This window comes from Oryctolagus cuniculus, chromosome 19, assembly GCF_964237555.1.
Source record: "Oryctolagus cuniculus chromosome 19, mOryCun1.1, whole genome shotgun sequence".
Lineage (NCBI taxonomy): Eukaryota > Metazoa > Chordata > Mammalia > Lagomorpha > Leporidae > Oryctolagus > Oryctolagus cuniculus.
In genome coordinates this window covers 7,616,067-7,624,108 of record NC_091450.1, presented here as the reverse complement: position 1 = coordinate 7,624,108, position 8,042 = coordinate 7,616,067, and positions in this window count along the sequence as shown.

The window sequence follows — 8,042 nt, the reverse complement described above, 5'->3', positions numbered from 1 at the left end:
CTCCTCCACCCCACTCTCTCCCCCTGCACACACCCTAGTCTCACCCCTTTCCCCCCTCCCTCCCTCCTCCACCCCACTCTCTCCCCCTGCACACACCCTAGTCTCACCCCTTCTCCTCCCCTCCCTCCCTCCTCCACCCCACTCTCTCCCCCTGCACACACCCTAGTCTCACCCCTTTCCCCCCTCCCTCCCTCCTCCACCCCACTCCCCCTGCACACACCCTAGTCTCACCCCTTTTCTTCCCCTCCCTCCCTCCTCCACCCCACTCTCTCCCCCTGCACACACCCTAGTCTCACCCCTTTCCCCCCTCCCTCCCTCCTCCACCCCACTCTCTCCCCCTGCACACACCCTAGTCTCACCCCTTTTCCTCCCCTCCCTCCCTCCTCCACCCCACTCTCTCCCCCTGCACACACCCTAGTCTCACCCCTGTCCCCCCCCACCCCACTCTCTCCCCCTGCACACACCCTAGTCTCACCCCTTCTCCTCCCCTCCCTCCCTCCTCCACCCCACTCTCTCCCTCTGCCCACACCCTACAGACCCCCTCAGTTCTGCCACGGTCCCTGTCTTCTCCCCAACCAGAAAGCAAGAACGTTGTCAAGGAGGCCAAAAGTGAAGGGGAAAAGGAGGTTGAGTGAGGTGAAGTTCAACGTCACTGCAGAAATGTGAATGTGCGTCCAAGTGACTGATTTTGAAACCACTTCCTGTCACTCCCAAGAACCTGATCATTTGTGAAGGAAAAAGCATCAAATTCTTTATTTTTTCCTAATCCCTTTATAAAGTCATTATAAAACATTTAGTAAATTAAAAAAAAATGTTTGGAACGCAGAGTGACAGAGAGAGGGAGAGAGAGTAAGAGAGAATCTTCCAGCCACTAATTCACTCCCCAAATGCCAGCAACGGCCAGGGCTGGGCCAGACTCGAGTCAGGAGCCGGGAGCTCCATCTGGGTCTCCCACGTGGGCGGCCATCCCTGCTCCCTCCCAGGAGCATTAGCAGGGAGCTGGATCACTAGCGGAGGTGGGGCTCAATCCCAGGCACTCCACTGCTCTGCCATACGAAGAGGCAGCTTAACCTGTTGCACCACAACGCCCGTCCCAGGCAGCTCAGACGCGTCCCAGGCAGTAATAATGCACAGTCCGACAAGTTTTCACAGAGCGAGAACATCTGTTTAAGTGGCGACCACATCAAGACACACAGCATGACCAGTCCCCTACCCAAGCTCTCCTCCTATATTCCCGTCCGGTCACTCCCAGCAGTCTCGATTTGTTTGTCTGTTTGTTTGATGTATGTCTGTATGTATCTGAGAGGCAGTGAGACAGAGTTCTCATTGGCTGGTTCAACCCCAACTGCCTGGAATGGTTAGAGCTGGGTCCGGCCCAAACTGGGAGCCAGGAATTCAACACAAACTTCCCAAATGGACAGCAGAGACCCAGCTGCACGAGCCACCACCTGTGTTCCCAGGGTGCATGTTATCAGGAAACTGGAATCAAGAGTGGGGTCAGAACTTGAACTCAGGCACCCCGAGTGGCATCTTTCAAAATGTTTATTTTCATTTTTATTTGAAAGGCAGAGAGAGACAGAGACATAGAAAGAAATCTCCCACCTCCCCAAATGCTCCCAAAAGTCAGGGCTATGCCAGGCTGAGGCCAAGATCCCGTAACTCAGTCCAGGTGTTGCCCATGGGTGTCAGGGACCCAAGTACTTGAGCCATTGAACACTTGATGCACACCTCCCGGGGTGCTGGATTGGAAGCAGAATAGCTGGAACTTGAGCCGGGCACTCTGGCATGGGGCACAGGTGTCTCACAGAGCAACTTAACTGCTGTGCCAAGCACCCACCTGCCTAAGCAGTGACTTCACCACTACGCCAAACACCCATTCCTACAACTTTCTTTCTTTCTCTCTCTCTTTCTCTCTCTCTCTCTCTCTCCCTCCCTTCCTCCCTCCCAGAGAGAGAGGAGAGGCAGAGAGAAAGAGAGTGAGAAAGGGGTCTTTCATCCACTGGTTCACTCCCCAAATGGCCACAATGGCCAGAGCTGTGCCAATCCAAAGCCAGGAGCCAGAAGCCTCCTTTGGGTCTCCCATGTAGGTGCAGGGGCCCAAGGACTTGGGACATCCTCCATTGCTTTCCCAGGCCACAGCAGAGAGCTGAATCAGAAGTGGAGCAGCCGGGACTCAAACTGGCATCCACATGGGATGCTGGCACTGAAGGTGGCAGCCTTACCCATTATGCCCCAGCCCCAGCCCCTACAATTTTATCTCTGATTGTGAAACATTTAAAACATGGAGACAATGAAGACTATTTAAAAAAAAAAAACATTTTATTTATTGGAAAGGCAGGGTTACAGAGAAGGAGAGGCAAAGGTAGAGAGAGGTCTTCCATTTGCTGGTTCACTCCCCAGATGGCCACAATGGCTGGAGCTGAGCCCATCCAAACCCAGGAGCCTCTTCCAGGTCTCCCACAGTAGGTTCAGGAGCCCAAGCACTTGGGCCATCTTCCACTGCTTTCCCAGGCACATTAGCAGGGAGCTGAATCGGAAGCGGAGCGGCAGAAACTCAAACCAATGCCCATAATATGGGATGCCGGTGCTCTAGTTGGTGGCTTAACCTTTGCCACAGCATCAAGTGAAGACTATTCCAATGGACATCTGTTTGCGTATGATCCAGCCAACAGCATCAAAACTTTATAGAACACACTGCATTTGCTGTGGCTCATTTTTTTTAAACAACAACAACAACAACAACAAAACACTTGGGGCACCCTAGGTAGATGGAGGTCTTCATGAACAAGACTCATTGTGGGGCCAGCACACTAATGTAGTGGATAAAGTTGCCGCTTGGACACCAGTTCGAGTCCCGGCTGTTCCACTTCTGATCCAGCTCTCTGCTATGGCCTGGGAAAGCAGCAGAAGATGGCTGAAGTCCTTGGGCCCCTGCACCTGCGTGGGAGAACTGGAGGAGGCTCCTGGCTCCTGGTTATGGATCAGCCCAGCTCTGGCCATTGTGGCCATTTGGGGAGTGAACCAGTGGGTGGAACACCTCTCTCTCTCTCTCTGCCTCTCCTTCTCTCTCTGTGTGACTCTGACTTTCAAAAATAAATAAATAAATCTTTAAAAAAGACTCATTTTATGTCCACCCATATCTTTTTTTTAATTTATTTATTTGAAGGTCAGAATTACTCTGAGAGAGGGAGAAAAGGAGAGAGAGTGAGAGAGAGCGAGAGAGAGCTCTCCCATCCATTGGTTCACTCCCCAAATGACCCCAACATCAGAGCTAGGCCAGCCTGAAGCCAGCATCTGGATCCTTTCTTGTGTAGGGGGCAGCTCAACCTGCTACACCACAATGCCGGCCCCCTCGCATTCCCTCTCCACAGAAAAATAAAACCACAGAGTCTGGAGGCGTGTGGGCCGGGAGCTCATGCCGTCACTGGCTGAGCCATGCCTGCCCTTCCGTGTCTAGGTTTTCTCATTTGTAAAATGAGATCAGTAGAAGCTGCTGCTCCCATCCATCTGAGAGTTTGTCATGAGCTTCAAATGCCTTTGCACGCTTGAAATCGCTATGCAAGCCCCCGCTGTGATTACTGTCTCTCCGCATGCTGTGTGTTATCACAGGCCACTGGGCAGAAGCAACGTGCTAATGGAACGTGTGCAGCCTCGGGAACTAACTGCAGACTGATCCAAGTTCCTTCAGGATCCACTTCCTGCTCTGGGACCATTAGGGACCCCATCAAAATCTAAGCATTAGCAAAATGCACCTGTTAAAGAAACCCGTGCTACCTTTAGCTCCAGTTCACAGTCTAGTTAGGCTCCTAATGGAAGGAATTCTTAAGGTTTTTCTAATCAGATGCCCTCATTTCCATCTGTGCTACTCACAAGCCCAGGCTGCATCAACTCAAAAATTGCTGGAGTCTAGGGGCTGACATTGTGGCACAGCAGAGCGCCAGTTTGAGTCCTGGCTTCTCCACTTCTGATCCAGCTTCCTGCTAATGCACTTGGGAAAGCATTGGAAGGTGGCCCGAGTACCTGCAGACATTTGGGGGGTGAACCAGCAGACAGAAACTCACTCACTCTTTCTCTCTCATTTCTCTCCGTGTCTTTCTCCGCCTTTCAAATAAACATGATAATAATGAAATGTGCTGGAATCTAGCTCTACAAACAGCACACTCTCGACAGTTCAGAGAGCTGTGAACTGGAACATGAGCTTGACCTCTTAGGCAGTCAGCATCTCTCTCTCTAACTTGGAATGTTTTTAATCATGCGATCACCGACTTCGCAGTTCACAGCACGCACTCCCTTTCTGCTGCACCTGCATCCTCTCCCCATCCCGCAGGCTCCAGGGCACTCTGCACCGATGCTTCGGCTTCGCCAGGGAAGACCCACTCTCCTCTCTAAAGTGGAACCATACTGCCCGCCTTGCAGGGTTACTGTCCACTCTGCCTGTCGAAAGAAAGAAAAGAAAAGAAAAGAGAAGAGAAGAGAAGAGAAGAGAAGAGAAGAGAAGAGAAGAGAAGAGAGAGAGAAAGAAAGAGAAAGAAAGAGAGAGAGAGAAAGAGAGAGAGAGAGAAAGAAATAAAGAGAGAAAGAAAGAGAAAGAGAGAGAGAGAGAAAGAAAGAAAGAAAGAAAGAAAGAAAGAAAGAAAGAAAGAAAGAAAGAAAGAAAGAAAGAAAGGAGGCAGCCCTCGAGGGGATTCCGAAGAGATACATTGTATGGCGTGCCTATAATGGAACAGCCTCAGAGAGAATGAGGCAGATCCACTGACCTTGACATGGAGTGAGCTGCAACACATATGAATAAATGAGGGAAGATGCAGGCAAAATGGATCGAGATCTGGTTACTTACACACACACACGGACATATACACGTGCAAGTGAGGAGGCTTCAAACAGTTCACGGAAGGGGCGGGTCTCGGCTTCGCAGCTGAGATGCCAGTCTCCCATCAGAGTGCCTGACTTGCTCCCCAGCTGAGCCCTGCCTCCAGCTTCCTGCTACTGCAGACTCTGGGAGGTAGCAGCGAGGTGCAAACGCTTGGATTCCTGCCCCTGCCACCATGTGGCAGACCTGGATGGGGTCCCGGCTGCCAGCTTTGGCTCCAGCTGGGAGCCACTGTGGACATTTGGGGAGCACGCACTCTTTCTGTCTTGCTGCCATGAAAATAACTTAAAAATGTTTAAATATCATGGAAAAGTCATTTATAACTCCATTTCCATGAACTTTTGGAAGCCCTTTGATGTAATTTTTTAAAAACTTAGTTATTTATTTGAAAGGCAGAGTTACGGAGATGCAGAGGCAGAGAGACAGAGGGAGAGGTCTTCCATCCACTGGTTCACTCCCCAAATGGCTGCAATGGCTGGAGCTGTGCTGATCTGAAGCCAGGAACTTCTTCCAGGTCTCCCACATGGCTGCAGGGGCCTAAGGACTTGGGCCATCTTCTGCTTTCCCAGGTGCATTAGCAGGGAGCTGGACTGGAAGTGGAACAGCCGGAACCTGAACCGACACCAATGAGAGATGCCAGTGCTGCAAATGGTGGCTTTACCCGAAACACCACAGCGCCAGCCCCTGACATAATTCTTATCTACACAAACTGATCCAATTTACAATGACTTGATTTTCAATATTTTAGATAAATTTTTCTTTTTTAAAAAACATTTATTTGAAAGGCAGAGAGAGAGGGAGAGAAAAGAGACAGAGATCTTCCATCCGCTGGTTCACTCCCCAGATGGCTACAAAGGCACATGCTTAGTGTACTACACTACAGCGCCAGACCCCCAAATCAGGACTTCAACCCAGTTACTCTGATGTGGGATGTAGGTTTCTTAACCACCAGCCCGAATGCCTGACCTGAAAGCTAGTCCTGTTATCTGCATTTGGAAGACCAGAAGTTGGGCTGCTGTGACTTTCCCATGATCACAGAGCTGGGTGCTGAGTGCCAGCTCCCTGCACCTGCAAAGCCAGGTGTTGTTAGCCAGTAGACTAGCATTCCCCTGAGCCGGCCCACACACAGCATCGTGGGGATGAACTGTTCTTGGCTTACCTAGATGTTCATTTTTAACCTGAATAGCTATGTATTTTGTAAACATGTAGGGGCCGGCATTGTGGCATAGCACGTAAAGCTGCCGCCTGCAGTCTCAGCATCCCATATGGATGCCAGTTTGAGTCCCGGCTGCTCCACTTCTGATCCAGCTTTCTGCTATGGCCTGGGAAAGCAGAAGCTGGCTCAAGTCCTTGGGCCCCTAGAAGAAGCTACTGGTCCCTGGTTTGTCGCTCCCCATTTTCGTGGAGGAACGACACAGGACCCTGCGCTGTTCTTTCGTCTGCTCGGCCCTCCCCGGGTTTGCTGCTGGTTCTTCCCGGGTTGGCTACTATCCCTTCCACCTCCGTGGAAGGGCAGTTCCCCCTGGCCACATTCCCCACTTCCGCAGGGGAGCGGCACACCGCCGGCCGGCTTTCTTGGGGGCTGCACAGGTGTTCCTTCAGATAGATGTTCCCCTTAGATGTTCCTGGTGCATGCCGTCTCTCTCCTCCTTTATAGTCCTCCTCCGCCAATCCCAACTCGGCTGCCCACACGCCGAGTACGCTGCTCTCCAATCAGGAGCAAGTCCTACAGTTTATTGGTTGAACTGGAGGCAGCTGTGCGGAAGCTGTTTACTTCTCTCCCAGCGCCATATTGTGGGAGAGCAGATACATAGAATAAGTCTTAATTCCAGTAACTCAGTCCAGTCCGGGCTGCTCCCCACACTGGTTTTGGATCGGCACAGCTCTGGCTATTGTGGCCATCCTAGGAGTAAACCAGTGGATGGAAGACACCTCTCTCTGCCTGTCTATAATTCTGCCTTTCAAATAAATAAATAAACCTTTTCAAAATACCATATAATACATATTGAACATGTTTAAAAATACACAACTAGCATTTCATACTCATGATTTCAATAGTAACATTGTTTCTCTTTAAAATAACTGAATTAGGGCCAGCGGGGGTTGTGGAGTGGAAGGTTAGGCCTTCAGGTGCAGTGCTGGCATACCATATGGACACCGGTTCGAGTCCCCACTGCTCCAGTTCCAATCCAGCTCCCTGCTAATGCACCTGGGGAAGCAGAAGATGGCCCAAGTGCTTGGACTCCTGAACCCAGATAAAGCTCTGGGTTCTCAGCTTCAGCCTGGCCCAACCCCAGCCATTGTATAGCCATTTGGGAAGTGAACCAACAGATGGAAGCTCTCTCTGTAACTCTTGCTTTTCAAATAAATAAAAAGTTAATCTTTAATAAAAAAATTTATATTAAAAGTTGCTATAATGAACCATAAGAATTAAATCAGAGGACTGGCAGACATGGAGATGCTAACAACGAAGTGTGGGGAACACTGCTACTGTGGCCTCTACTGTCTGAATGTTGTAGCAGTCTAGAGGTGGGGGCATGGTGGCTGCTGGAGCACCTGGGATTGAGCCCTGCCTCCACTTCTCATCCAGCTTCCTGCTCATGCGCCTGAGAGGCTGCAGATGATGGCCCAAATACTAGGGTTCCTACCATCGCCAATGTGGGAGACCCAGAAGGAACTCCTGGGCCCCAGCTTCAGCTTTGGCCCAGCCTGGACTGCTGTGGGCACTTGGGAAATGAACCAGCATATGGAAGATCTCTCTCTGTCTTTCAAAGGAATGAAAACCTTTTATGTGTATGCTGAAGTGTTTCCAGGGAAGCTACTGATGTCTGCCTTACTCTAAACATCAGGAGAACAAGATGGACGGAGGACTGGGCAGACGTGAATGGAGCACTTGGCTTCACGATATAGCCACGAGAGTGAAAGGTTAATCCCGAACTCAGGAGATGGTGGACACAGGACTCACTGTGCAAGTCTTTCAACTTCCATAGATGAAAATGTTCGTGTTGGGAAAAAAATATATCTACATATACACATAATAAAGACAGGCATAAATAGAGCCTCAAAGATGGGCAGAAATCTACTGAAATGCTTCCTTTATATGCTTACGTAAAGGTGGGTTGTATGCTTTTACAATACAGGAATACCAGAGGGAAAAAAATGGCACAAGAGG